Here is a 27,041-nt window from a genome sequence, read left to right as displayed (position 1 = left end):
CTTCTCATTTTGCTTATGTTACTGTGTTTGGGGTCTCCTTTTTGCCGGCTGCAGATTCGTAGTTCCCGTTGTTTTTGGTGTCTGACCCCAGTGGCTAAGGTTGTTTCAGTAGGTTGTGTAGGCTTCCCGGTGGGGGGGACTAATTCCTGTGCTCTGGTGGTTGAGGCTCGATCTTGTCTTTCTGGTGGACAGGTCCACGTCTGGTGGTGTGTTTTGGGGTGCCTATGGCCTTATTATGTTTTTAGGTAGCCTCTCTGCTAATGGGTGGGATTGTGTTCCTGCCTTGCTAGTTGCTTGGCATAGGGTGACCCGCACTGTAGCTTGCTGGTCGTTGACTGAAGCTGGGTGCTGGTGTTGGGATGGAGATCTCTGGGAGATTTTCGCTGCTTGATATTATGTGGAGCTGGGAGGTCTCTTGTGGACCCGTGTCCTGAAGTTGGCTCTCCCACTTCAGAGGCACAGCACTGGCTCCTGGCTGCAGCACCAAGAGCCTTTCATCCACCCGGCTCAGAGTAACAGGGAGAAAAAGTAGAAAGAAAGAATTAGTAGAAGAAAGAAAGAGAGAGGGAAAGAAAGGAAGAAGTGAAGAAAGGAAGGAAGGAAGGAAGGAAGAAAGAAAGAAAGGAGGGAGGGAGGGAGGAAGGATGGAAAGAAAGAAGGAAAGAAAGGAGGGAGGGAGGGAGGAAGGAAAGGAAGAAAGACAGGAGGGAGGGAGGAAGGAAAGAAAAAGAAAGTGGAAAGAAGAAGGGTGGGAGGGAGGAAAGAAAAAGAAAGAAGGAAAGGAGGAGCGGAGGGAGGGAGGGAGGAAGGGAGAGTAGGAAAAAAAGAAAGAGCAGGTAAAGTAAAATAGAATAAAGTATGAAATATAGTAGCATTATTAAAATTAGAAAGTAATTATTGAAAAAAAAAAAAAACCGGACCGATAGAACCCTGAGACATATGGTGGAAGCAAAGCTATACAGTGAGAATCTTACACAGAAGATTACACATACACATTCACAAAAAGAGAGCAGGGGGAAAAATCAAAAATCTTGCTCTCCAAGTCCACCTACTCAATTTGGGATAATTCGTTGTAAAAAGAGGAAAAGGGCGAGAAGTCTGAAATCTTGCTCTCTAAGTCCACCTCCTTAATTTGGAATAATTCATTGTAAAAAGAGGAAAAGGGGGGAAAGTCTTAAATCTTGTCCTCAAAGTCCACTTCCTCAATTTGGGATGATTCGCTGTCCATTCATGCACTCCACAGATGCAGGGCACATCAAATGGACCGTGGAGCTTTAATCCGCTGCCTCCGAGGCTGCACAGAGAGATTTTCCTGCCTCCGCTCTCACAGCTCCCGGGTCTCAGCCTTGGACCTGGCCCCGCCTCTGCGCCTAAGTCGCCGGAGGGCGTCCGTTCTTCGCTCAGACAGGACGGGTTTAAAGGAGCCGCTGATTCGGGGGCTCTGGCTCACTCAGGCAGAGGGGAGGGAGGGGCGCACAGTGTGGGGCGGGCCTGCGGCGGCAGAGGCCGGCGTGACGTTGCAGCAGCCCGTGGCGCTCCGTGCGCTTTCCCGGGAAAGCCGTCCCCGGGTCTCGGGGACCCCGGCAGTGGCGGGGTGCACAGGCCCCCCGGAAGGCGGGGCGGACAGTGACCCACGCTCGCACACAGGCCCCGCGGCGGCGGCGGCAGCGGCGGCGGGACGTGGCGGTGGCGGCGGCGGCGGGCCGCGGCGGGCGGCGGTGGCGGCGGCGGCGGCGGCGGCCCACGCCCGTCTCCGAGCTCCGTGCCTTAATCGCGGCTCGTGCCTGTCTCCGGCGCTTCCCCAAGCAGCCCTCTTAATGCCCTCTCCTCGCGCACCAGGAAACAAAAGGGAAAAAAGTCTCTTGCCTCTTCAGCAGCTCCAGACCGTTTCCCCGGACTCCCTCCGGGCTAGCCGTGGTGCACTAACCCCTTCAGGCTCTCTTCCTGCCGCCAGCCCCAGTCCTCTCCCTGCGCTCCGACAGAAAGCCGATGCCCGAGCCTCAGCTCCCAGCCCCGCCCGCCACGGCGGCCGAGCAGACAAGCCTCTCGGGCTGGTGTGTGCCTGAGGGCACCGGTCCTCTGTGCCAGAATCTCTCCGCTTTGCCCTCCGCACCCCTGTTGCTGTGCTCTCCTCCGCTACTCCGAAGCTTTCCCCCTCCGCCACCTACAGTCTCCGCCCGCGAAGGGGCTTGTAGTGTGTAGAAACCTTCCCCCCTTCACGGCTCCCTCCCACTGGTGCAGGTCCCGTCCCTATCCTATTGTCTCTGTTTATTCTTTTTTTCTTTTGCCCTACCCAGGTATGTGGGGAGCTTCTTGCCTTTTTGGGGGTCTGAGGTCTTCTGTCAGCGTTCAGTAGGTGTTCTGTAGGAGTTGTTCCACGTGTAGATGAATTTCTGATGTATCTGTGGGGAGGAAGGTGATCTCCGCGTCTTACTCTTCCGCCATCTTCCTCCGGGGTCTCAACTCGTTTTTTGTGAGCAGAAAGCAAGTCCAAAATTTTGGTTCAGGACCTGTACTGGTTCCCGGTGGGTGGCTGAGACTTTGGTTAATTCGTCTTCCCACCGGGAAATTAGAGTCACATGTGCCCGTCGAAATGCCTGACAGCTACTCTCTCATTGGTTCTCCCTCTTCCCTTCCATCATCTGCCAGATTGGCAACCTGTGCGATCCAAGAGTTTAAAGGGGCTGTCTCTCCAAGTTAGGAGATTGATAGTAAAGCAGTTGGAAAGTCAAACTGGAGCACCAAGAGAGGGACTATTCGTTGAGTTTTACAAACCATTCGTATTCACAGTGTGTCCATTCTCTAGGTATCCCGTACATGTTATACCTGTAGTAATATTCCCTTCAACCTGGAGAGTTGGGACCCATGGAATGGGGGCCATGCATTATTGCTTTAAAGGGTCTGCATTTGCTCACCCAATCTCACCAATCCTCTCAGTCCCAAGGGTCCAGCCTTATGCCACATCCAGCTGTCATTGTAGATAGGGTCATTCCAGGTTTCGTCAGAGACCCTGAAGGAATTGTAAAGAATTTCCCTGTTTTTTGTCTTGTTTTTAAAATTACTTTTTATAGTGGGTTTGAGCTGATTGTCGCTGCCATGTTTATGCAAGTCTAGACACACTTGATTTCCTTACCCTGACATATCAGTACATAGGTTTTAAGATCCTTACTAGTCAGATATATTCCTCTGCCGGAAATATTGGGTTTTGAATCCCTTTCATTGAAAAAGGTGTAGGTCTTGTCTATTCCATAGATGGTTTTTGGAAAGGTACCTGCACTTATATCAAACTCTGGGTTTATGCATCACCAAATCTCTCCTTCCTCCTTAAGCAGGCATAAGAGTCTTTTCTAAATGTGAGACTCTGTTCTCTTTCCTAACTCAGTTCATGTGTAGCCATCTTAACAGGATCTTCATAAGTGATATCTTATGATACGTTTCTTTTTCAGTGTGTCTAATTTCACTTAGAATCTTCGTACCTGAATCCACTCATTTTGCTGCAACTGGTCCTATGGCATTGATTTCATGGCTGAGGGATATTCTTTTGTACATAAGTACCACAACTCTTTGAACCATTTTTATATTTCCTGGGATATTTAAGGTGTACCCAAGTTGAGGTTCTTGTAAGCAGTGCAGACCTAAATTTGGGGGTGGGTCTGTCATTGATTTTCAGTTTTCCTAAGGTATATTCCTTAGACAGTAAGTGCCATTTGCTCTGTAGCTCTGTTGTTTACTTGTTTTAGGGAACACAGTGCACTCCTCCAGTGAGGCAGTTGGCAATTTACATCCCGCCCATCAGCATAACAGTGCTCCCTGTTCTCCAGGGCCTGTCTTGCCTTTCTGGTTTTTACACATTTTGTGGATGTCCCTTTTGAACGGTGGGAAGTGATACTTCTTTGTAGTGCAAATTTGCATTGCCCGCTTGCTTGCTTGGATAAAAAGGTTGTATGCGTTTTCGCCTGAATATATTCAGGCGAAAACGCATACACCCTTTTTGGCCAAGTGCATCATTATCGAAGTTGTGCCCCTCTTCCTGTGCTTTACAGGCGATTCCAAGGTACCTCTTGAAATCTGTTTCCTGTTATGCCACCTCGCTTTCAATTCTCCCTCGTTGTCTTCCCTCAACAGATTTTTGGACGATAGTGGTCCTTTATTACTCTGCCAGTTTGTGAATTGCTGTGCCACTGAGCTCCATTTTTCAACTTGTTATTTGTGAGCTGAACGCAAGTCCAAAATTTTGGTTGAGGAACTATACTGGTTCCCGGTGGATGGCTGAGACTTTGGGTAATTCTTCTTCCTGCCGGGAAATTACAGTGACATGTGCCTGTCGAAATACCTAACAACTACTCTCTCATTGGTTCTCGCTCTTCCCTTCCATCCTCTGCCAAATTGTCAACCTGTGCGAACTAGGAGGTTAAAGGGGCTGTCTCTCCAAGTTGGGAGATTGATAGTAAAGCCGTTGGAAAGTCAAAACGGCGCACCAGGAAAGGGACTATTCGTTCAGATTTAGAAACCTTACGTATTCACAGTGTGTCCATTCTCTAGGTTTCCCGTACATGTTATAGCTGTAGTAATATTCCCTTTAACCTGGAGAGTTGGGACCCATGGAATGTGTGCCACGCATTATTGCTTTAAAGGGTCTGCATTTGCTCACCCAATCTCACCAATCCTCTCAGTCCCAATTTTCCAGCCTTATGCCACATCCAGCTGTCATGGTAGATAGGGTCATTCCATGTTTCGTCAGAGACCCTGAAGGAATTGTACAGAATTTCTATGTATTTTTGTTTTGTTTTTGAAATTCCTTTTTATAGTGGGTTTGAGCTGATACTCGCTGCCATGTTTATGCCAATCTAGACACACTTGATTTCCTTATGGAGACATATCAATACATAGGATTTAAGATTCTTACTAGTGAGATATATTCCTCTGCGGGAAATATGGGTTTTTGTGTCCCTTTCACTGTGGAAGGTGTAGGTTTTGTCTATTCCATAGTTGGTTTTTGGAACGGTACCAGTGCTTATTTCAAACTGTGGTTTTATGCATCAGACCACCTCTCCTTCCCCCTTAAGCAGGCATAAGATTGTTTTCTAAATGTGAGACTCTGTTCTCTTTCCTAACTCAGTTCATGTGTAGCCATGTTTACGGGATCTTCATAAGTGATATCTTATGATAAGTTTCTTTTTCTGTGTGACTTATTTCACTTAGAATCATCGTACCTGAATCCACTCACTTTGCTGCTACTGGTCTTATGACATTCATTTCATGGCTGAGGGATATTCCATCGTATGGAAGTACCACAATTTTTTGAACCATTTTTATATTTCCTGGGATATTTAAGGTGTACCCAAGTTGAGGTTCTTGTATGCAATGCAACTATATATTTGGGGGTGGCTCTGTCTTATTGATTTTCAGTTTTCCCAAGGTATATTCCCTAGACTGGAAGTGCCCTTGGCTCTGTAGTTCTGTTGTTTACTTGTTTATGGGACACAATGCACTCCTCCAGTGAGGCAGTTGGCAATTTACATCCCACCCATCAGCATATCAATGCTCCCTGTACTCCAGGGCCTGTCTTGCCTTTCTGGTTTTTACACAGTTTGTGGATGTCCCGTTTTAGAAGTGGTAAGAGATACAACTGTGTAGTGCAGATTTGAATTGCCCGCTTGCTTGCTTGGCCAAAAAGGGCGTATGCGTTTTCTCCTGAATATATTCAGGAGAAAACGCATACGCCCTTTTTGGCCAAGTGCATCATTGTCGAAGTTGTGGCCCTCTTCTTGTGATTTACAGGCGATTCCAACGTACCTCTTGAAATCTGTTTCCTGGTATTCTTCCTCGATTTCAAGTCCGCCTCGTTGCCTTCCCTCAACAGATTTTTGGACGATAGTTATCCTTTATTTCTGTGCCACTTTCTGAATTGCTGTGCCCCGGAGCTGCATGTTTCAACTCCGTTTTTGTGAGCTAAACGCAAGTGCAAAGTTTTGGTTCAGGAACTATACTGGTTCCCGGTGGGTGGCTGTGACTTTGGTTAATTCTTCTTCCTGCCGGGAAATTAGAGTGACATGTGCCCTTCCAAAAACCTAACAGCTACTCTCTCATTGGTTCTCCCTTTTCCCTTCCATCCTCTGCCAAATTGGCAACCTGTGTGAACCAGGAGGTTAAAGGGGCTGTCTCTCCAAGTAGGGAGGTTGATAGTAAAGCAGTTGGAAAGTCAAACCGGAGCACCAGGAGAGGGACTATTCGTTGAGTTTTAGAAACATTTCGTATTCACAGTGTGTCCATTCTCTAGGTTTCCAATACATGTTATAGCTGTAGTAATATTCCCTTCAACCTGGAGAGTTTGGACCCATGGAATGGGTGCCATGCATTATTGCTTTAAAGGATCTGCATTTGCTCACCCAATCTCACCAATCCTCTCTGTCCCAAGGGTCCAGCATTATGCCACATCCAGCTGTCATTGTAGATAGGGTCATTCCAGGTTTCGTCAGAGACCCTGAAAGAATTGTAAAGAAGTTCCCTGTTTTTTTGTTTTGTTTTGTTTTTAAAATTCCTTTTTATAGTGGGTTTGAGCTGATTCTCACTGCCATGTTTATGCCAGTCTAGACACACTTAATTCCCTTACCCAGACATATGAGTACATACGATTTAAGATCCTTATTATTCAGATATATTCCTCTGCGGGAAATACGGGGTTTTGAGTCCCTTTCACTGTGGAAGGTGTACGTCTTGTCTATTCCATAGTTGGTTTTTGAAGCGGTACTTGTGCTTATATCAAACTCTGGTTTTATGCATCACCCCACCTCTCCTTCCCCCTTAAGCAGGCATAAGTGTGTTTTCTAAATGTGAGACTCTGTTCTCTTTCCTAACTCTCTTCATGTGTAGCCATGTTTACAGGGTCTTCATAAGTGATATCTTATGATATGTTTCTTTTTCTGTGTGACTTATTTCACTTAGAATCATCGTACCTGAATCCACTCATTTTGCTGCTACAGGTCTTATGACATTGGTTTCATGGCTGAGGGATATTCCATCGTACGTAAGTTCCACAATTTTTTGAACCACTTTTATATTTCCTGGGATAATTAAGGTGTACCCAAGATAAGGTTCTAGTAAGCAGTGCAGCCCTAAATTTGGGGGTGGCTTTGTCTTATTGATTTTCAGTTTACCCAAGGTATATTCCCTACACTAGAAGTGCCCTTGGCTCTGTATTCTGTTGTTTACTTGTTTTAGGGTACACAAGCCACTCCTCCAGTGAGGCAGTTGGCAGTTTACATCCTGCCCATCAGCATAACAAGGCTCCCTGTTCTCCAGGGCCTGTCTTGTCTTTCTGGTTTTTACACATTTTTCGGATGTCCCTTTTGACCACTGGGAAGTGATCATTCTTGTAGTACAGATTTGCATTGCCTGTTTGCTTGCTTGGCCAAAAAGGGCGTATGCATTTTTTCTTGAATATATTCAGGAGAAAACGCATACACCGTTTTGGCCAAGTGCATCATTGTTGAAGAAGTGACCCTCTTCCTGTGCTTTAAATGCGATTCCAATGTACCTCTTCAAATCTGTTTCTTGCTATTCTGCCTCGCTTTCAATTCCGCTACATTGCCTTCCCTCAAAAGATTTTTGGACGATAGTTGTCCTTTATTACTCTGCCAGTTTGTGAATTGCTGTGCCCCTGAGCTCCATTTTTCAACTCGTTTTTTGTGAGCTGAAGGCAAGTCCAAAATTTTGGTTCAGGACCTGTACTGGTTCCCGGTGGGTGGCTGAGACTTTGGTTAATTCTTCTTCCCACCAGGAAATTAGAATCACATGTGCCCGTCGAAATGCCTAACAGCTACTCTCTCATTGGTTCTCGCTCTTCCCTTCCATCCTCTGCCAAATTGGCAACCTGTGCGAACTAGGAGGTTAAAGGGGCTGTCTCTCCAAGTTGGGAGATTGATAGTAAAGCCGTTGGAAAGTCAAACCGGCGCACCAGGAGAGGGACTATTCGTTCAGATTTTGAAACCTTACGTATTCACAGTGTGTCCATTCTCTAGGTTTCCCGTACATGTTATAGCTGTAGTAATATTCCCTTCAACCTGGAGAGTTGGGACCCATGGAATGTGTGCCATGCATTATTGCTTTAAAGGGTCTGCATTTGCTCACCCAATCTCACCAATCCTCTCAGTCCCAAGTGTCCAGCCTTATGCAACATCCAGCTGTCATTGTAGATAGTGTCATTCCAGGGTTCATCAGAGACCCTGAAGGAATTGTAAAGAATTTCCCTGTTTTTTGTCTTGTTTTTAAAATTCCTTTTTATAGTGGGTTTGAGCTGATTGTCGCTGCCATGTTTATGCAAGACTAGACACACTTGATTTCCTTACCCTGACATATCAGTACATAGGTTTTAAGATCCTTACTAGTCAGATATATTCCTCTGCCGGAAATATTGGGTTTTGAGTCCCTTTCACTGAAAAAGTTGTAGGTCTTGTCTGTTCCATAGATGGTTTTTGGAAAGGTACCTGCACTTATATCAAACTCTGGGTTTATGCATCACCAAATCTCTCCTTCCTCCTTAAGAAGGCATAAGAGTCTTTTCTAAATGTGAGACTCTGTTCTCTTTCCTAACTCAGTTCATGTGTAGCCATGTTGACAGTATCTTCATAAGTGATATCTTATGGTAAGTTTCTTTTTCAGTGTGTCTAAATTCACTTAGAATCTTCGTACCTGAAACCACTCATTTTGCTGCAACTGGTCCTATGACTTTGATTTCATGGCTGATGGATATTCTTTCGTACATAAGTACCACAACTCTTGGAACCATTTTTATATTTCCTGGGATATTTAAGGTGTACCCAATTTGAGGTTCTTGTAAGCAGTGCAGACCTAAATTTGGGGGTGGCTCTGTCATTGATTTTCAGTTTTCCCAAGGTATATTCCTTAGACAGGAAGTGCCCTTTGCTCTGTAGCTCTGTTGTTTACTTGTTTTAGGGAACACACTGCACTCCTCCAGTGAGGCAGTTGGCAATTTACATCCCGCCAATCAGCATAACAAGGCTCGCTGTTCTCCAGCGCTTGTCTTGACTTTCTGGTTTTTACACATTTTGTGGATGTCCCTTTTGACCGGTGGGAAGAGATACTTCTTTGTAGTGCAGATGTGCATTGCCCGCTTGCATGCTTGGCCAAAAAGTGTGTATGCGTTTTCTCCTGAATATATTCAGGAGAAAATGCTTACACCCTTTTTGTCCAAGTGCATCATTGTGGAAGTTGTGCCGCCCTTTCTGTGCTTTACAGGCGACTCCTACGTACCTCTTGAAATCTGTATCCTGCTATTCGGCCGCACTTTCAAGTCCGCCTCGTTGCCTTCCCTCAACAGATTTTTGGAAGATAGTTGTCCTTTATTACTCTGCTAGTTTGTGAATAGCTGTGCCCCTGAGCTCCATGTTTCAACTCGTTTTTTTGTGAGCTGAACGCATGTCCAAAATTTTGGTTCAGCACCTATACTGGTTCCCGGTGGGTGCCTGAGATCTTGGTTAATTCTTATTCCTGCCTGGAAATTAGAGTGACATGTGCCCGTCTAAATGCTTAACTACTACTCTATCATTGGTTCTCCCTATTCCCTACCATTCTCTGCCAAATTGGTAAACTGTGTGAACCAGGAGATAAAGGGGCTGTCTCTCCAAGTTGGGAGATTGATAATAACGCAGTTGGAAAGTCAAACCGGAGCACCAGGAGAGGGAATATTCGTTGAGATTTAGAAACCTTTCATATTCACAGTGTGTCCATTCCCTAGGTTTCCCGTACATGTTATAGCTGTAGTAATATTCCCATCAACCTGGAGAGGTGGGACCCATGGAATGGTTGTCATGCATTATTGCTTTAAGAGGTCTGCATTTGCTCACGCAATATCACCAATCCTCTCAGTCCCAAGTGTCCCGCCTTATGCCACATTCAGCTGTCATTGTAGATAGGGTCATTCCAGGTTTCGTCAGAGACCCTGAAGGAATTGTAAAGAATTTCCCTGATTTTGGATTTGTTTTTCAAATTCCTTTTCATGTGGGATTGGGCTGATTCTCGCTGCCATGTTTATGCCAGTCTAGACAAACTTAATTCCCTTACCCAGAAATATTAGAACATAGGTTTTAAGATTCTTACTATTCAGATATATTCCTCTGCGGGAAATTTGGTGTGTTGAGTCCCTTTCACTGAGGACGGTGTACGTCTTGTCTATTCCATAGTTGTTTTTTTGTAACGGTACCAGTGCTTATATCAAACTCTGGTTTTATGCATCACCCCACCTCTCCTTCGCTCTTAAGAAGGCATAAGAGTGTTTTCTAAATGTGAGACTCAGTTCTCTTTCCTAACTCAGTTCATGTGTAGCCATATTTACAGGATCTTCATAAGTGATATGATAAGTTTCTTTTTCTGTGTGACTTATTTCACTTAGAATCATCGTACCTGAATCCAGTCATTTTGCTCTTACTGGTCTTATGACATTGATTTCATGGCTGAGGGATATTCCAGAGTACATAAGTACCACAATTTTTGAACCATTTTTATATTTCCTGGGATATTTAAGGTGTACCCAAGTTGAGGTCCTTGTAAGCAGTGCAGCCCTAAATTTGGGGGTGGCTCTGTCTTATTGATTTTCAGTTTACCCAAGGTATATTCCCTAGACTAGAAGTGCCCTTGGCCCTGTTTCTCTGTTATTTACTTGTTTTAGGGAACACAATGCACTACTCTAGTGAGGCAGTTGGCAATTTACATCCCGCCCATCAGCATAACAATGTTCCCTGTTCTCCAGGGCCTGTCTTGCCTTTCTGGTTTTTATACATTTTGTGGATGTCCCTTTTGACCGGTGGGAAGTGATACTTCTTTGTAGTGCAGATTTGCATTGCCCGCTTGCTTGCTGTTCCAAAAAGGGCATATGGGTTTTCTCCTGAATATATTCAGGAGAAAATGCATACGCCCTTTTTGGCCAAGTGCATCATTGTATATGTTGTGCCCCTCTTCCTGTGCTTTATAGGCAACTCATATGTACCTGTTGAAATCTGTTTCCTGCTATTGTGCCTCGCTTTCAATTCTGCCTCATTGCCTTCCCTCAACAGATTTTTGGACGATAGTTGTCCGTTATTACTCTGCTAATTTGTGAATTATTGTGCACCTCACCTCCATTTTACAACTCGTTTTTTTGTAAGCTGAACGCAAGCCAATATTTTGGTTCAGGACCTATACTGGTTCCCGGTGGGTGGCTGAGACATTGTTTAATACTTCTTCCTGCAGGGTAATTACAGTGATATGTGCCCGTCCAACTGCCTAACAGCTACTCTCTCATTGGTTCTCGCTCTTACCTTCCATCCTCTGCCAAATTGTCAACCTGTGCGTACCAGGAGGTTAAAGGGGTTGTCTCTCCAAGTTGGGAGATTGATAGTAAAGCAGTTGGAAAGTCAAACTTGAGCACCAGGAGAGGGACTATTCATTGAGTTTTAGAAACCTTTTGTATTCACAGTGTGTCCATTCTCTAGGTTTCCCGTACATGTTATAGCTGTAGTAATATTCCCTTCAACCTGGAGAGTTGGAACCCATGGAATGGGGGCCATGCATTATTGCTTTAAAGGGTCTGCATTTGCTCACCCAATCTCACCAATCGTCTCAGTCCCAAGTGTCCAGCCTTATGCCACATCCAGCTGTCATTGTAGATAGTGTCATTCCAGGTTTCATCAGAGACCCTGAAGGAATTAAAAGAATTTCCCTCTTTTTTTCTTTCGTATTTGAAATTCCTTTTTATAGTGGGTTTGAGCTGATTCTCTCTGCCATGTTTATGCCAGTCTAGACACACTTAATTCCCTTACCCAGACAAATGAGTACATACGATTTAAGTTCCTTACTATTCAGATATATTCCTCTGCGGGAAATACGGGGTTTTGAGTCCCTTTCACTGAGGAAAGTGTACGTCTTGTCTATTCCATAGTTGGTTTTTGGAACGGTACCTGTGCTTATATCAAACGCTGGTTTTATGCATCACCCCACCTCTCCTTCCCCTTAAGGAGGCATAAGAATGTTTTCTAAATGTGAGCCTCTGTTCTCTTTCCTAACTCAGTTCATGTGTAGCCATGTTTACAGGATCTTCATAAGTGATATCTTATGATAAGTTTCTTTTTCTTTGTGACTTATTTCACTTAGAGTCATCGTACCTGAATCCACTCACTTTGGTGTTCCTGGTCTTATGACATTGATTTCATGGCTGAGGGATATTCCATCGTATGTAAGTACCTAAATTTTTTGAAAAATTTTTATATTTCCTGGGATATTTTAGGTGTACCCAAGTTGAGGTTCTTGTAAGCAGTGCAGCCCTAAATTTGGGGGTGGCTCTGTCTTATTGATTTTCAGTTTTCCAAAGGTATATTCCCTAGACTGGAAATGCCCTTGGCTCTGTAGCTCTGTTTTTTACTTGTTTTAGGGAACACAGTGCACTCCTCCAGTGAGGCAGTTGGCAATTTACATCCCGCCCATCAGCATAGCAATGCTCCCTGTTCTCCGGGGCCTGTCTTGCCTTTCTGGCTTTTACACATTTTGTGGATGTCTCTTTTGAACGGTGGGAAGTGATACTTCTTTGTAGTGCAAATTTGCATTGCCCGCTTGCTTGCTTGGATAAAAAGGTCGTATGTGTTTTCGCCTGAATATATTCAGGCGAAAACACATACGCCCGTTTTGGCCATGTGCATCATTGTCGAAGTTGTGTCCCTCTTCCTGTGCTTTACAGACGATTCCAAGTTACCTCTTGAAATCTGTTTCCTGTTATTCTGCCTCGCTTTCAATTCTCCCTCGTTGCATTCCCTCAACAGATTTTTGGACGATAGTGGTCCTTTAATACTCTGCCAGTTTGTGAATTGCTGTGCCCCTGAGCTCCATTTTTCAACTCGTTATTTGTGAGCTGAACACAAGTCCAAAATTTTGGTTGAGGAACTATACTGGTTCCCAGTGGATGGCTTAGACTTTGGGTAATTCTTCTTCCTGCCGGGAAATTACAGTGACATGGGCCCGTGGAAATACCTAACAACTACTCTCTCATTGGTTCTCTCTCTTCCCTTCCATCCTGTGCCAAATTGGCAACCTGTGCGAACTAGGAGGTTAAAGGGGCTGTCTCTCTAAGTTGGGAGATTGATAGTAAAACAGTTGGAAAGTCAAACCGGCGCACCAGGAGAGGGACTATTCGTTCAGATTTAGAAACCTTACGTATTCACAGTGTGTCCATTCTCTAGGTTTCCCGTACATGTTATAGCTATAGTAATATTCCCTTCAACCTGGAGAGTTGGGACCCATGGAATGTGTGCCATGCATTATTGCTTTAAAGGGTCTGCATTTGCTCACCCAATCTCACCAATCCTCTCATTCCCAAGTTTCCAGCCTTATGCCACATCCAGCTGTCATTGTAGATAGCGTCATTACATGTTTCGTCAGAGACCCTGAAGGAATTGTACAGAATTTCTATGTATTTTTGTTTTGTTTTTGAAATTCCTTTTTATAGTGGGTTTGAGTTGATTCTCGCTGCCATGTTTATGCCAATCTAGACACACTTGATTTCCTTATGGAGACATATCAATACATAGGATTTAAGATTCTTACTAGTCAGATATATTCCTCTGCGGGAAATAAGAGGTTTTGAGTCCCTTTCACTGAGGAAGGTGTAGGTCTTGTCTATTCCATAGTTGGTTTTTGAAGCGGTACCTGTGCTTATATCAAACTCTGGTTTTATGCATCACCCCACCTCTCCTTCCCCCTTAAGCAGGCATAAGATTGTTTTCTAAATGTGGGACTCTGTTCTCTTTCCTAACTCAGTTCATGTGTAGCCATGTTTACAGGATCTTCATAAGTGATATCTTATGATAAGTTTCTTTTTCTGTGTGACTCATTTCACTTAGAATCATCGTACCTGAATCCACTCACTTTGCTGCTACTGGTCTTATGACATCATTTCATGGCTGAGGGATATTCCATCGTACGGAAGTACCACAATTTTTTGAACCACGTTTTATATTTCCTGGGATATTTAAGGTGTACCCAAGTTGAGGTTCTTGTAAGCAGTGCAGCCATAAATTTGGGGGTGGCTCTGTCTTATTGATTTTCAGTTTTCCCAAGGTATATTCCGTAGACTGGAAGTGCCCTTGGCTCTGTAGCTCTGTTGTTTACTTGTTTATGGAACACAATGCACTCCTCCAGTGAGGCAGTTGGCAATTTACATCCCACCCATCAGCATATCAATGCTCCCTGTACTCCAGGGCCTGCCTTGCCTTTCTGGTTTTTACACATTTTGTGGATGTCCCGTTTGAGGGGTGGTAAGAGATACATCTGTGTAGTGCAGATTTGCATTGCCCGCTTGCATGCTTGGCCAAAAAGGGCGTATGCGTTTTCTCCTTAATATATTCAGGAGAAAAAGCATACGCCCTTTTTGGCCAAGTGCATCATTGTCGAAGTTGTGGCCCTCTTCTTGTGATTTACTGGCGATTCCAACGTACCTCATGAAATCTATTTCCTGCTATTCTTCCTCGATTTCAAGTCCGCCTTGTTGCCTTCCCTCAACAGATTTTTGGACGATAGTTATCCTTTATGTCTGTGCCAGTTTCTGAATTGCTGTGCTCCGGAGCTACATGTTTCAACTCCTTTTTTGTGAGCTGAACGCAAGTGCAAAGTTTTGGTTCAGGACCTATACTGGTTCCCGGTGGGTAGCTGTGACTTTGGTTAATTCTTCTTCCTGCCGAGAAATTAGAGTGACATGTGCCCTTCCAAAACCCTAACAGCTACTCTCTCATTGGTTCTCCGTTTTCCCTTCCATCCTCTGCCAAATTGGCAACCTGTGTGAACCAGGAGGTTAAACGGGCTGTCTCTCCAAGTTGGGAGGTTGATAGTAAAGGATTTGGAAAGTCAAACCGGAGCACCAGGAGAGGGACTATTCGTTGAGTTTTAGAAACATTTCGTATTCACAGTGTGTCCATTCTCTAGGTTTCCCGTACATGTTATAGCTGTAGTAATATTCCCTTCAACCAGGAGAGTTGGGACCCATGGAATGGGTGCCATGCATTATTGCTTTAAAAGATCTGCATATGCTCACCCAATCTCACGAATCCTCTCAGTCACAAGGGTCCATCCTTATGCCACATCCAACTGTCATTGTAGATAGGGTCATTCCAGGTTTCGTCAGAGTCCCTGAAGGAATTGTAAAGAAGTTCCCTGTTTTTTTTGTTTTGATTTTAAATTCCTTTTTATAGTGGGTTTGAGCTGATTCTCGCTGCCATGTTTATGCCAGTCTAGACACACTTGATTCCCTTATGGAGACATATCTATACATAGGTTCTAAGATTCTTACTAGTCAGATATATTCCTCTGCGGGAAATATGGGGTTTTGAGTCCCTTTCACTGAGGAAGGTGTAGGTCTTGTCTATTCAATAGATGGTTTTTGAAGCGGTACCTGTGCTTATATCAAACTCTGGTTTTATGCATCACCCCACCTCTCCTTCCCCCTTAAGCAGGCATAAGTGTGTTTTCTAAATGTGAGACTCTGTTCTCTTTCCTAACTCTCTTCATCTGTAGCCATGTTTACAGGATCTTCATAAGTGATATCTTATGATAAGTTTCTTTTTCTGTGTGACTTATTTCACTTAGAATCATCGTACCTTAATCCACTCATTTTGCTGCTACTGGTCTTATGACATTGATTTCATGGCTGAGGGATACTCCATCGTACGTAAGGTCCACAATTTTTTGAACCATTTTTATATTTCCTGGGATATTTAAGGTGTACCCAAGATAAGGTTTTAGTAAGCAGTGCAGCCCTTAATTTGGGGGTGGCTCTTTCTTATTGATTTTTAGTTTACCCAAGGTATATTCCCTAGACTAGAAGTGCCCTTGGCTCTGTAGCTCTGTTGTTTACTTGTTTTAGGGAACGCAATGCACTACTCTAGTGAGGCAGTTGGCAATTTACATCCCGCCCATCAGCATAACAATGCTCCCTCTGCTCCAGGGCCTGTCTTGCCTTTCTGGTTTTTATACATTTTGTGGATGTCCCTCTTGACCGGTGGGAAGAGATACTGCTTTGTAGTGCAGATTTACATTGCCCGCTTGCTTGCTTGGCCAAAAATGGCCTATGCGTTCTGTCCGGAATATATTCAGGATAAAACGCATATGCCCTTTTTGGCCAAGTGCATCATTGTCGACGTTGTGCCCCTCTTCCTGTGCTTTACAGGCAACTCCTGCGTACCTCTTGAAATCTGTTTCCTGCTATTCTGCCTCACTTTCAAGTCCGCCTCGATGCATTCCCTCAACAGATTTTTGGACGATAGTTGTCCTTTATTACTCTGCCAGTTTGTGAATTGCTGTGCCCCTGAGCTCCATTTTTCAACTCGTTTTTTGTGAGCTGAACGCAAGTCCAAAATTTTGGTTCAGGACCTATACTGGTTCCTGGTGGGTGGCTGAGACTTTGGTTAATTCTTCTTCCCACCGGGAAATTAGAGTCACATGTGCCCGTCGAAATTCCTAACAGCTACTCTCTCATTGGTTCTCCCTCTTCCCTTCCATCATCTGCCAGATTGGCAACGTGTGTGATCCAAGAGTTTAAAGGGGCTGTCTCTCCAAGTTGGGAGATTGATAGTAAAGCAGTTGGAAAGTCAAACTGGAGCACCAAGAGAGGGACTATTCGTTGAGTTTTACAAACCATTCTTATTCACAGTGTGTCCATTCTCTAGGTTTCCCGTACATGTTATAGCTGTAGTAATATTCCCTTCAAGCTGGACAGTTGGGACCCATGGAATGGGTGCCATGAATTATTGCTTAAAAGGGTTTACATTTGCTCACCCAATCTCACCAATCGTCTCAGTCCCAAGTGTCCAGCCTTATGCCACATCCAGCTGTCATTGTAGATAGGGTCATTCCAGGTTTCATCAGAGACCCTGAAGGAATTGTAAAGAATTTCCCTGTTTTTTAGGTTTTTTTTGAATTTTTTTTATAGTAGGTTTGAGCTGATTCTCGCTGCCAAGTTTATGACAGACAAGACACACTTGATTCACTTACCCAGACATATCAGTACATAGGTTTTAATATTCTTACTAGTCAAATATATTCCTCTGTGGGAAATATGGGGTTTTGGGTACCTTTCACTGAGGAAGGTGTAGGTCTTGTCTATTCCATAGTTGGTTTTTGGAACGGTTCTTGTGCTTATATCAAACTCTGTTTTTATGCATCACCCCACCTCTCCTTCCCCCTTAAGCAGGCATAAGAGTGTTCTCTAAATGTGAGACTCTGTTCTCTATCCTAACTCAGTTCATGTGTACCGATGTTTACAGGATCTTCATAAGTGATACCTTATGATAAGTTTCTTTTTCTGTGTGACTTATTTCACTTAGAATCATCGTACCTGAATCCACTCATTTTGCTGCTACTGGTCTTATGACATTGATTTCATGGCTGAGGGATATTCCATCGTACGTAAGTACCACAATTTTTTGAAACATTTTTATATTTCCTGGGATATTTAAGGTGGACCCAAGTTTAGATTCTTGTGATCAGTGCTGCTCTAAATTTCTGGGTGGCTCTATCTTATTGATTTTCAGTTTTCTCAAGGTATATTCCCTAGACTGGAAGTGCCCTTGGCTCTGTAGCTCTATTTTTTACTTGTTTTAGGGAACACAATGCACTCCTCTAGTGAGGCAGTTGGCAATTTACATCCCGCCCATCAGCATAACAAGCCTCCCAGTTCTCCAAGGCCTGTCTTGCCTTTCTGGTTTTACACATATTGTGGCTGTCCCTTTTGACCAGTGAAAAGAGATACTTCTTTTTAGTGCAGATTTGCATTGCCTGCTTGCTTGCCTGGCCATAAACGGCGTATGTGTTTTCTCCTGTATATATTCCGGAGAAAATGCATATGCCCTTTTTGGCCAAGTGCATCATTGTCGAAGTTGTGCCCCTCTTCCAGTGCTTTACCGGAGATTCCTACGTAGCTCTTGAAATCTGTTTCCTGCTATTCTGCCTCGCTTTCAAGTCTGCCTCGTTACCTTCCCTCAACAGATTTTTGGATGAGAGTTGTCCTTTATCACTCTGCTAGTTTGTGAATTGCTGTCCCCTGAGCTCCACGTATCAACTCGGTTTTGTGAGCTGAACACAAGTCCAAAATTATGGTTCAGGACCTATTATGGTTCCCGGTGGGTGGCTGACACTTTGGTTAATTCTTCTTCCTGCCGGGAAATTAGAGTGACATATGCCCGTCCAAATGCCAAACAACTACTCTCTCATTGGTTCTCCCTCTTCCCTTCCATCCTCTGCCATATTGGCAACCTGTGGGAACCAGGAGGTTAAAGGGTCTATCTCTCCAAGTTGGGAGATTGATAGTAAAGCAGTTGGAAAGTCAAATGTGAACACCAGGAGAGGGACTAATGGTTGAGTTTTAGAAACCTTTCGTATTCACAGTGTGTCTATTCTCTAGGTTTCCCGTACATGTTATAGCTGTAGTAATATTTCCTTCAACCTGGAGAGTTGGGACCCATGGAATGGGTGCCATGCATCATTGCTTTAAAGGGTCTGCATTTGCTCACCCTATCTCACCAATCCTCTCAGTTCAAAGTGTCCAGCCTTATGCCACGTCCAGCTTTCATTGTAGATAGTGTCATTCCAGCTTTTGTCAGAGACCCTGAAGAAATTGTAAGGAATTTCCCTGTTTTTTGTTTTGTTTATGAAATTCCTTTTTATAGTGGGTTTGGGCTGATTCTCGCTGCAATGTTTATGCCAGTCTAGACACACTTGATTCCCTTACGGAGACATATCAATATATAGGTTTGAAGATTATTACTAGTCAGATATATTCCTCTGTGTGAAATATGGGGTTTTGAGTCCCTTTCACTGAGGGAGGTGTAGGTCTTGTCTATTCCATAGTTGGTTTTTGGAACGGTACCTGTGCTTATATCAAACTCTTATTTTATGCATCACCCCACCTCTCCATCCCCCTTATGCAGGAATAAGAGTGTTTTCTAAATGTGAGACTCTGTTCTCTTTCCTAACTTAGTTCATGTGTAGCCATGTTTACAGGATGTTCATATGTGATATCTTATGATAAGTTTCCTTTTCTGTGTGAATTACTTTACTTTGAATCATTGTACGTGAATCCACTCATTTTGCTGCTACTGGTCTTATGACATTGATTTCATGGCTGAGGGATATTCCATTGTATGTAAGTACCACGATTTTTGTACCATTTTTATATTTCCTGGGCCATTTAAGTTGTACCCAAGTTGAGGTTCTTGTAAGCACTGCAGGCCTAAATTTTGGGGTGGATCTGTCTTATTGATTTTCAGTTTTCCCAAGGTATATTCCCTAGACAGGAAGTGCCTTTGACTCTGTAGCTCTGTTGTTTACTTCTTTTAGGGAACACAATGCACTCCTCCAGAGAGGCAATTGGCAATTTACATCCCGCCCATCAGCATAAAAAGGCTCCCTGTTCTCCAGGGCCTGTCTTGCCTTTCTGGTTTCTACACATTTTGGGGATGTCCCTTTTGACCAGTGGGAATAGATACTTCTCTGTAGTGCAGATTTGCATTGCCTGCTTGGTTGCTTGGCCAAAAAGGGCGTATGTGTTTTCTTCTGAATATATTCAGGAGAAAATGCATACGCTCTTTTTGGCCAAGTGCATCATTGTCTAAGTTGTGCCCCTCTTCCTGTGCTTTACAGGCGATTCCAACGCACTTCGTGAAATCTGTTTCCTGCTATTCTGCCTCGCTTTATAGTCGGCCTCGTTGCCTTCCCTCAACATAATTTTGGACGATAGTTTTCCTTTATTACTCTGCCAGTTTTTGAATTGCTGTGCCCCTGAGCTCCATTTTTTAAACTCGTTTTTTTTGTGAGCTGAACGCAAGTCCAAAAATTTGGTTCAGGACCTATACTGGTTCCTGGTGGGTGGCTGAGATTTTGGTTAATTAATCTTCCTGCCGGGAAATTAGAGTGACATGTGCCCATCCAAATGCCTAACAGCTACTCTCTCATTTGTTCTCCCTCTTCCCTTCCATCCTCTGCCAAATTGGCAACCTGTGCGAACCAGGAGGTTAAAGGGGCTGTCTGTCCACGTTGGGAGATTGATAGTAAAGCAGTTGGAATGTCAAACTGGAGCACCACGATTGGGAATATTCGTTGAGTTTTAGAAACCATTCGTATTCACAGTGTGTCCATTCTCTAGGTTTCCCGTACATGTTATAGCTGTAGTGGTATTCCCTTCAACCTGGAGAGTTGGGACCCATGGACTTGGGGCCATGCATAATTGCTTTAAAGCGACTGCATTTGCTCACCCAATCTCACCAATCATCTCAGTCCCAAGTGTCCAGCCTTATGCCACATCCAGCTGTTATTGTAGATAGGGTCATTCCAGGTTTCATCAGTGACCCTGAAGGAATTGTAAAGGATTTCCCTGTTTTATTGTTTTGTTTATAAAATTCCTTTTTATAGTGGGTTTGAGCTGATTCTCGCTGCCATGTTTATGCCAGTCTAGACACACTTCAATCCCTTATCCAGACATATCAGTACATAGATTTTAAGATCCTTACTAGTCACATATATTCCTCTGCGGGTAATATGTGGTTTTGAGTCCCTTTCACTGAGGAAGGTGTAGGACTTCTCTATTCCATAGATCGTTTTTGGAATAATACCTGTGTTTATATCAAACTCTAGTTTTATGCATCACACCACATTTCCTTCCCCCTTAAGTAGGCATAAGAGTGTTTTCTAAATGTGAGATTCTGTTCTCTTTCCTCAGTTCATGTGTAGCCATGTTTACAGGATCTTCATAAGTGATATCTTATGATAAGTTTCTTTTTCTGTGTGACTTATTTCACTTAGAATCATCGTACCTGAATCCACTCACTTTGCTGCTACTGGTCTTATGACATTGATTTCATGGTGAGGGATATTTCATCGGACGTAAGTACCACAATTTTTTGAACCATTTTTATGTTTACTGGGATATTTAAGGTGTACCCAAGCTGTGGTTTTTCTAAGCAGTGCAGACCTAAATTTTGGGTTGGCTGTGTCTTATTGATTTTCAGTTTTCCCAAGGTATATTCCCTAGACTGGAAGTGCCCTTGGCTCTGTAGCTCTGTTATTTACTTGTTTTGGGAACACAATGCACTCCTCCAGTGAGGTAGTTGTCAATTTACATCCAACCCAGCAGCATAAAAGGCTCCCTTTTCTCCAGAGCCTGTCTTGCCTTTTTGGTTTTTACACATTTTGTCGATATCACTTTTAACCGGTGGGAATTGATACTTCTTTGTAGTGCAGATTTGCATTGCCCGCTTGCTTGCTTGGCCAAAAAGGGCGTATGCGTTTTCTCCTGAATATATTCAGGAGAAAACGCATATGCCCTTTTTGGCCACTGCATCCTTGTCGAAGTTGTGCCCCTCTTCCTGTGCTTTACAGGTGATTCCAACGTACCTCTTGAAATCTGTTTCCTGCTATTCTGCCCCGATTTCAAGTCCGCCTCGTTGCCTTCCCTCAACTGATTTGTGGACATTAGTTCTCCTTTAATACTGGGCCAGTTTTTGATTTGCTGTGCCCCAGAGCTCCATTTTTCAATTCGTTTTTTGTAAGCTGAACGCATTTCCCAAATTTTGGTTCAGGACCTATACTGGTTCCGGGTGGGTGGCTGAGACTTTGCTTAATTCTTCTCCCTGCCGGGAAATTAGAGTGACATGTTCCCGTCCAAATGCCCAACAGCTACTCTCTCATTGGTTCTCCCTCTTCCCTTCCATCCTCTGCCAAACTGGCAACCTGTGGGAACCAGGAGGTTAAACGGGCTGTCTCTCCAAATTGGGAGATTGATAGTAAAGCAGTTGGAAAGTCAAAGCGGAGCACCAGCAGAGGGACTATTCGTTGAGTTTTAGAAACCTTTCGTAATCACAGTGTGTCCATTCTCTAGGTTTCCCGTACATGATATAGCTGTAGTAATATTCCCTTCAACCTGGAGAGTTGGGACCAAAGGAATGGGTGCCATGTATTATTGCTTTAAAGTGTCTGCATTTGCTTACCCAATCTCACCAATCCTCTCAGTCCCAAGTGTACCGCCTTATGCCATATCCAGCTGTCATTGTAGATAGGGTCATTCCAGGTTTCGTCAGAGACCCTGAAGGAATTGTAAAGAATTTCCCTGTTTTTTAGTTTTGTTTTTGAAATTTTTTATAGTGGGATTGAACTGATTCTCGCTGCCATGTTTGTGACAGACAAGACACACTTGATTCACTTACCCAGACATATCAGTACATAGGTTTTAATATTCTTACTAGTCAGATATATTCCTCTGCGGGAAATAGGGGGTTTTGGGTTCCTTTCACTGAGGAAGGTGTAGGTCTTGTCTATTCCATAGTTGGTTTTTGGAACGGTTCTTGTGTTTATATCAAACTCTGTTTTTATGCATCACCCCACCTCTCCTTCCCCCTTAAGCAGGCATAAGAGTGTTCTCTAAATGTGAGACTCTGTTCTCTATCCTAACTCAGTTCATGTGTACCGATGTTTACAGGATCTTCATAAGTGATACCTTATGATAAGTTTCTTTTTCTGTGTGACTTATTTCACTTAGAATCATCGTACCTGAATCCACTCATTTTGCTGCTACTGGTCTTATGACATTGATTTCATGGCTGAGGGATATTCCATCGTACGTAAGTACCACAATTTTTTGAAACATTTTTATATTTCCTGGGATATTTAAGGTGGAACCAAGTTGAGATTCTTGTGAGCAGTGCTGCTCTAAATTTCTGGGTGGCTCTATCTTATTGATTTTCAGTTTTCTCAAGGTATATTCCCTAGACTGGAATTGCCCTTGGCTCTGTAGCTCTATTTTTTACTTCTTTTAGGAAACACAATGCACTCCTCCAGTGAGCCAGTTGCCAATTTACATCCCGCCCATCAGCATAACAAGCCTCCCAGTTCTCCAGGGCCTGTCTTGCCTTTCTGGTTTTACTCATATTGTGGCTTTCCCTTTTGACCAGTGAAAAGAGATACTTCTTTGTAGTGCAGATTTGCATTGCCTGCTTGCTTGCTTGGCCAAAAACGGCGTATGTGTTTTCTCCTGAATATATTCAGGAGAAACTGCGTATGCTCTTTTTGGCCAAGTGCATCATTGTCGAAGTTGTGCCCCTCTTCCAGTGCTTTACGGGAGATTCCTACGTAGCTCTTGAAATCTGTTTCCTGCTATTCTGCCTCGCTTTCAAGTCTGCCTCGTTGCCTTCCCTCAACAGATTTTTGGATGAGAGTTGTCTTTATCACTCAGCTAGTTTGTGAATTGCTGTGCCCCTCAGCTCCACGTATCAACCCTTTTTTTGTGAGCTGAACACAACTCCAAAATTATGGTTCAGGACCTATACTTGTTCCCGGTGGGTGGCTGAGGCTTTGGTTAATTATTTTCCCTGCCGGGAAATTACAATGACATGTGCTCGTCCATAATGCCTAACAGCTACTCTCTCATTGGTTCTTCCTCTTCCCTTTCTCCCTCTGCCAAACTGGCAACTTGTTCGAAACAGTAGGTTAATGGGGCTGTCTCTCCAAGTTGGGAGATTGATAGTAGGGCAGTTGGAAAGTCACACCGGAGCCCAAGGAGAGGGACTATTCGTTGATGTTTGGAAAACTTTCGTATTCACAGTGTGTCCATTCTCTAGGTTTCCCTTACATGTTATAGCTGTAATAATATTCCCTTCAATCTGGAGAGTTGGGACTCATGGAATGGGTGCCATGCATTATTGCTTTAAAGGGCCTGCATTTGCTCACCCAATCTCACCCATTCTCTCAGTCCCAAGTGTCCAGCTTTATGGCACATCCAGCTGTCGTTGTAGACAGGGTCATTCCAGGTTTCATCAGAGACACTGAAGGAATTGTAAAAAATTTCCCTGTTTTTTTGTTTGTTTTTGAAATTCCTTTTTATAGTGGGTTTCAGCTGATTCTCGCTGCCATGTTTATGGCAGTGTAGACACACTTGATTCCCTTACACAGACATATCAATGCATAGGTTTTAAGATTCTTACTAGTCCGATATATTCCTCTGCGGGAAATATGGGATTTTGAGTCCCTTTCACTGAGGAAGGTCTAGGTCTTGTCTATTCCATAGTTGGTTTTAGGAATGGTACCTGTGCTTATATCAAACTCTGATTTTATGCATCACCCCACCTCTCCTTCCCCCTTAAGCAGGCATAAGAGAGTTTTCTAAATGTGAGACTCTGTTCTCTTCCCTAACTCAGTTCAATTGTAGCCATGTTTACAAGATCTTCCTAAATGATATCTTATGATAAGTTTCTTTTTCTGTGTGACTTATTTCTGTTAGAATCATCGTACCAGAATCCTCTCATTTTGCTGCTACTGGTCTTATGACATTGATTTCATGGTTGAGGGAAAATCCATTGGACATAAGTACTACAAATTTTTGAACAATTTTTATCTTTCCCGGGAAATTTAAGGTGGACACAAGTTGAGGTTCTTGTAAGCGGTGCAGCCGTAAATTTTTGGGTGCCTGTGTCTTATTGATTTTCAGTTTTCCCAAGGTGTATTCCCTACACTGGAAGCTCCCTTGGCTCTGTAGCTCTGTTGTTTAATTATTTTAGGGAACACAATGCATTCCTCCAGAGTGGCAGTTGGGAATTTACATCCCGCCCACCAGCATAACAAGGCTCCCTGTTCTCCAGGGCCTGTCTTGCCTTTCTGGTTTTTACACATTTTGTGGATATCCCTTTTGACAGGTGGGAAGAGATATATCTGTGTAGTGCAGATTTGCATTGCCCACTTCCTTGCTTGGCCAAAAAGGGCGTATGCATCTTCTCCTGAATATATTCAGGAGAAAACGCATAGGCAGTTTTTGGCCAGGTGCATCATTGTCAGTGATGAGACCCTCTTCCTGTGCTTTCAAGGCGATTCCAACGTACCTCTTGAAATCTATTTCCTGCTATTCTGCCTCGCTTTCAAGTCCACCTCGTAGCCTTCCCTCAACAGATTTTTGGACGAGAGATGTCCTTTACTACTCTGCCAGTTGGGGAAATGCTGTGCCCCTGAGCTCCATTTTTCAATATGTTATTTGTGACCTGAATACAAGTCCAAATTTTGGTTCAGGACCTATACTGGTGTCCGGTGTGTGGCTGAGACTTTGGTTAATTCTTCTTCCGGCCGGGAAATTAGAGTGACATGTGCCCGTCCAAATGCCTCATGGCTACTCTCTCATTGGTTCTCCCTCTTCCCTTTCATCCTCTGCCAATTTGGCAACCTGTTAGAACCAGGAGGTTAAACGGTCTGTCTCTCCAAGTTGGGAGATTTATAGTAAAGCAGTTGGAAAGTCAAACCAGAGCACCAGGAGACAGACTATTCGTTGAATTTTAGAAACATTTCGTATTCACAGTGGGTCCATTCTCTAGGTTTCCCGTACATGTTATAGCTGTTGTAATATTCCCTTCAACCTGCAGAGTTGGGACCCATGGAATGGGTGCCATGCATTATTGCTTTAAAGGGTCTGCATTTGCCCACCCAATCTCACCAATCCTCTCAGTCCCAAGTGTCCAGCCTTATGAGATATCCAGGTGTCATTGTAGATAGGGTCAGTCCAGGTTTCATCAGGGACCCTGAAGGATTTGTAAAGAATATCACTGTTTTTTTGTTTTGTTTTTGAAATTCCTTTTTATATTGGGTTTGAGCTGATTCTCACTGCCATGTTTATGCCAGTCTAGACACACTTGATTCCCTTATGGAGACATATAAATACATAGGTTTTAAGATTCTTACTAGTAAGATATATTACTCGGCGCTGAATATGGGGTTTTGAGTCCCTTTCACTGAGGAAGGTGTAGGTCTTTTCTATTCCGTATTTGGTTTTTGGAACGGTACCTGTACTAATATCAAACTCTGGTTTTATGCATCACCCCACCTCTCCTTCCCCCTTAAGCAGGCATACGGGTGTTTTATAAATATGAGACTCTCTTCTCTTTCCTAGCTCAGTTCATGTGTAGCCATGTTTACAGGATCTTCATAAGTGACACCTTATGATAATTTTCTTTTTCTGTGTGACTTATTTCACTTAGAATTATCGTACCTCAATCCACTCATTTTGCTGCCACTGGCCTTATGACATTGATTTCATGGCTGAGGAATATTCCATTATACGTAAGTACCACAATTTCTTAAACCATTTTTTTCTTTCCTGGGATATTTAAAGTGTACCCAAGTTGAGGTTCTTGTAACCAGTGCATCCCTGAATTTTGGTGTGGATCTGTCTTATTGATATTCAGTTTTCCCAGGGTATATTCCCTAGACTCGAAGTGCCCTTGGCTCTGTAGCTCTGGTGTTTACTTGTTTTAGGGAACAGAATGCACTCCTCCAGAGAGGCAGTTGGCAATTTACATCCCGCCCATCAGCATAACAGTGCTCCCTGTTCTCCAGGGCCTGTCTTGCCTTTCTGGTTTTTACACATTTTGCGGATGTCCCTTTTGACAGGTGTGAAGTGATACTTCTTTGTAGTGCAGATTTGCATTGCCCGCTTTCTTGCTTGGCCCAAAAGGCCATATGCGTTTTCTCCTGAATATATTCACGTGAAAACCCATACACTCTTTAAGGCCACTTCCATAATTTCAAAGTTGTGATGCTTTTCCTGTGTTTAAAGGTGATTCCAGTGTACCTGTTGAAATCTGTTTCATGCCATTCTGCCTCATTTTCTATTCCACCTCGTGGCTTTCCCTCAACAGATTTTTGGAAGAGAGTAGTCCTTTGTAACTCTGCAGGTTAGTGAATTGCTGTGGCCTTGAGCTCCATTTTTCAACTCGCGTTTTTGTGAGCTGACCGCAAATCCACAATTTTGCTTCAGCACCTATACTTGTTCTGGCGGGGCAGGCTGAGACTTTGGTTAATTCCTATTCGTGATGCAAAATTAGAGTGACATGTGGCCGTCCAAATGCCTACAGCTACTCTCTCATTGGTTCTCTCTCTTCCCTTATATCCTCTGCACAATTTGTCCACTGTGCGAATTAGGAAGTTATAGGGGCTGACTCTCCAAGTTGGGAGATTGAGAGTAAAGCATTTGGAATGTC

This window comes from Mesoplodon bidens, assembly GCF_964165515.1.
Source record: "Mesoplodon bidens genome assembly, contig: HAP1_SCAFFOLD_42, whole genome shotgun sequence".
Classification (NCBI taxonomy): Eukaryota; Metazoa; Chordata; class Mammalia; order Artiodactyla; family Ziphiidae; genus Mesoplodon; species Mesoplodon bidens.
Note: the sequence above shows the minus strand (reverse complement) of the source record.